The following is a 4812-nucleotide window of genomic DNA, read 5'->3' on the forward strand; positions in this document are numbered from 1 at the left end:
TTTTGTATTTTTGGTAGAGACAGGGTTTCACCATGTTGGCAGGCTGGTCTCGAACTCCTGAGCTCAAGTGATCTTTCCTCCTCGGCCTCCCAAAGTGCTGGGATTACACACGTGCCATCACACCCAGCTAAATTTCTCTTTTTTACATCCCTAAAGTTTTATGGTTTATAAATAAATTGTTTTTTGGATAGCGGATTGAATATCCCTTATCCAAAATGCTTGGGACTACAAACATTTAAGATTTTTGATTTTTTTCAGATTTTGGAATAGGCACATATACAGAATGAAACATCTTGGAGATGAGACCCAAGTGTAAACACAAAATTCGTTTATATTTCATATACACCTTATACACATAGCCTGAAAGTAATTTTATACAATTTTTTTTTTTGTGAGACAGAGTCTCACTCTATCCACCCAGATTGGAGTCCAGTGGCACAATCTCAGCTCACTGCAAACTCTGCCTACTGGGTTCAAGCATTTCTGCTGCCTCACCCTCCACAGTAACTGGGATTACAGGCACCCGCCACCAATGCCTGGCTAATTTTTTTTTTTTTTTTTTGGTAGAGACAGGGTTTTGTCATGTTGGCCTGGCTAGTCTCAAACTCCTGACCTCGTGATCTGCCCACCTCAGCCTCCCAAAGTGCTGGGATTACAGGCATGAGCCACCACACCAGGCCTATACAGTATTTTTAATTTGTGCATGAAACAAAGCTTGTATTAAGCACTGACATGTAGAATTTTCCATTTGTGGTGTCATGTCAGTGCTCAAAATGTTCAGATTTTGGAACATTTTGGATTCTGTATTTTCAGATTAGAGATGCTCCACTAGGGATTCTTTGCTACAGCAGCCTGAACAAGCTAAGATGCTGAGATGGAAATAGTCATTATATGCTCAATTTTAATTGAAAATATATTTCATAGAGCAATACCTGTACAACATTTGAAATGAGAGATTCTGTGGGATAGAATCCTGATCCCCTCACTGCCTGTAAAAAATGAATAGTTTGGCTGGGAGTGGTGGCTCACACCTGTAATCCTAGCACTTTGGGAGGCCAAGGCAGGCGGATCACCTGAGGTCAGGAGTTTGAGACCGGCCTGACCAACATAGAGAAACCCCCGTCTCTACTAAAAATGTAAAATTTGTTGGATGTGGTGGCGCATACCAGTAATCCCAGCTACTCAGAAGGCTGAGGCAGGAGAATTGCTTGAACCTGGGAGGCAGAACCTGGTTGTGTTGAGCCGAGATCATGCCATTGCATTCCAGCCTGGGCAACAAGAGAAAAACTCCAAGAAAAGAATGAATAGTTTAATAAAATTTTGACTCTCTATTTGAAAGAAAATAAAAGTCACATTATCTCCCCCCCCGACACACACACATACACACACACGCACGCGCACACACACACACTTGCAGAAACACATACGCCTCCTGTTATATATAATAACAGATTCTAGGTGGATGACAAATCTCCAGTATACAATAAAACCTATACTCCTTGTTGGGACCTACAAAGCCCTCCATGTTCTGGTGCCCACCTCAGTGTTGAGCTTGTCTCATCTTCACCCCTATTCCATTAGCCGCATTAACCTTCTTGCTGCCGTTCACACCCACCAGGCCATTACCACCTGGTCCACTCCCCAACTTCTCCACCAGTTTTCAGTTAATCCTGAATCACTTGCCGACTCAGAGAAGCCTTTCCTGACCACCCAATCTAAAGTAGCCTGTCACTGTCTTTCCCCATCACCAAGTGTTAATTCTCTGGAAGACATGTCTTATTTACTTATTGCTTCGTTTGTTTATTATCAACTAGGTTTGTCTTATTTATTTATTCATTCATTTGTTTATCATCAACAAGGATTTTCTTTTTCTTTTTTTTTTTTTTAAAGATAGGGTTTCACCATGTTGGCCAGGCTAGTCTTGAACTCCTGACCTCAGGTGATCCACCCACCTCCGCCTCCCAAAGTGCTAGGATTACAGGCATGAACCACCACGCCCGGCGAGGATTTTCTTATTATTGCTTTGTTTGTTTCTCATCCATTAGGATTGTCTCTCCCAGCTGGAAAATACTCCCACCAGAGTTTGAAGAGAGCCTGGCATATAATAAATACAAAATAAATATCTGTTGAAAGAAAAAATGAATCAAATAGCAAAAATAAAACTATAAATTATAAGAAATTAGAAGGGAATTTAGAAAAATATGTTTATATAATCTCAAGGTGGGGAGGACTTTCTTATATAAAAAAAGAAACCCATAGCCATTAATGGGAAGATTTGGTTACATGAACAATTAAATTCCCACTAACTGAAGATATATTTTTAAAGTATAAAATAGAAGAAAATATTTTAAAATAGAAAAATATCCAGAGCTGGTATGGTAAATGAACATGCAGATCACTGGCGGAGATGTTTGCCACACCCTTCTGGAAAGTTATTTAGCAGTATCTAGTAAAACTTAACATTCACATATATTAGACTTAGGAATCTCATTTTGGTAAATTCTAAAGACGTACAAATACTGATATTGGAGAGATTGTGATTATGAAGGATTTTAAAACCAGAAGATTTAGAAATATATTATTTGTTCCCAGCACCACCTTGGCAAGGTAAATCTCAGGGGCTTTCTTAGCCCAGAAGAAGGCAAGGCTGAATCTTGAAGGGCAACTAGCAATTTCTTCCATCTGTCTGTACTAACCTGGAGAGATACGGAACAGAGATTGATACTTACTCCTTCCTCCTTAGTAACAACCCCTGGATTTTATTCAGAGGCCGTGTACCCAGCCAAAAGACTACATTTCTCAATCTCCATTGTAGCTGGATGTGGCTGTGTGATCAAGTTATGACCAACAAGCTGTACATAGAAGTAACTGGACAGGGCACAGTGGCTCACACCTGTAGCCCCAGCACTTTGGGAGACCCAAGGAAGGAGGATCACTTGCACTCAGGAGTTGGAAACTGCAGACCAGCCCGGGCAACATAGTGAGACCTTGTCTCTACATAAAATGAAAAAATTAGCTGGGCATGGTGGCATGGACCTGTGGTCCCAGCTACTTCCAGCTACTTGGGAGGCTGAGATGGAAGGATTGCTTGAGCCCAGGAGATTGAGGCCTCAGCGAGCCATGATCATGCCACTGCATTCCAGCCTGGGTGACAAGAGCAAGACCCTGTCTCTCAAAAAAAAAAAAAAAAAAAAAAAAATGGTAGCTGGTTGGAACATCTGGAAAACATCTTTAAAGAAGGCTGACTCTTAACTGTATTGGTTTAAAGGACATAAATCAAAACAAAAAAAGGCTGACTCAATTAGGCAGAGTGCCATTTTGTTTCTTGCCCTCCACCCTTCTTCCTGCCTGAAACAGGTAAGGTGACTACTGCTCTTTGGCCATTATGGATGACAAACTGACCTTGAGACTGGAAGCCATGTCCTATGGAAGGTAAATAGAAGGAGCCCACGTACCTCGTGACCCTGGAGTGTCATATTACCCTTGGACTACCCACCTCCACACTTGTTTTATATGACAGAAAATAAACAGTGTTTAAGCCACTACAATTTGGCATTTTTGGTTATATGCCACTGAATCGAATACTAATTGAATATACCATGTTACAATGTTAAATACAAAAACTAAGTTGCTAAGTAATGCCAGAAGAATATAAACTCAAATGTGCATAGGTGATAGGCCAGTAATATAGAAAGGTGGCTAAGCGACAGTATAAATAGTAGGGATGCAGAGGACATGTTGAATTGGAAAGCCTCTGCAGCATTAATAATATTATTGTGGCTATGCGGATTGAACTCTTTCAGTTTTTCATGTTAAATTTCCCTAATGCTCTGCAAACAAAACATTTTTCCAACTGTATCTACATTGCAGCTTACCAGTTTGTGACTTTTGATTTATAGTATGATCTAACATTTTAAAAAATTGAATAAAAGGGAGGAAAGGGAGAAAAGAAGGAAGGGTGGCCCTTGACATATATATATATTTATATGTGGTATAGGCATAGAGATTATGGAAGGTTACATGCTGTATTAGTCCATTTTCACACTACTTTAAAGAACTACCTCAGACTGGGTAATTTATGAAGAAAACAGTTTTAATTGACTCATTTCCACAGGCCTAACAGGAAGCATGACTGGGAAGGCTCAGGAAATTTACAATCATGGCAGAAGGCAAAGGGGAAGCAAGCATGTCTTACAATGGTGGAGCAGAAGAGAGAGAGAGACAGCCTAGAGGGGAAGTGCCATACACTTTTAAACAACCAGATCTTCTGAGAACTCTGTCATGAGACAGCACTGAAGGGATGGTGCTAAACCATTAGAAACCATCCCCATGAGCCAATCACCTCCCGCCAGGCTCCACCTTCAACACGTGGAGATTACAATTCAACATGAGATTTGGGTGAGGACACAAAGCGAAACCATATCACACACTGAACAATGGAAACTTACATGGATGAGATTGGAGGGGGAGCATATCAACTTTTCTTTTATAACTCTGTATTGCCTGTCTTGTTAAAATGAATACACATTGGCTGGGTGTGGTGGCTCACGCCTGTAATCCCAGCACTTTGGGAGGCCGAGGCGGGTGGATCACGAGGTCAAGAGATCGAGACCATCCTGGTCAACATGGTGAAACCCCGTCTCTACTAAAAATACAAAAGATTAGCTGGGCATGGTGGCACATGCCTGTAATCCCAGCTACTCGGGAGGCTGAGGCAGGAGAATCGCTTGAACCCAGGAGGCGGAGGTTGTGGTGAGCCGAGATTGCACCATTGCACTCCAGCCTGGGTAACAAGAGTGAAACTCCATCTCA

Source organism: Sapajus apella, unplaced genomic scaffold (assembly GCF_009761245.1).
Source record: "Sapajus apella isolate SASKATOON/1434 unplaced genomic scaffold, GSC_monkey_1.0 scaffold72, whole genome shotgun sequence".
Taxonomy (NCBI): Eukaryota; Metazoa; Chordata; class Mammalia; order Primates; family Cebidae; genus Sapajus; species Sapajus apella.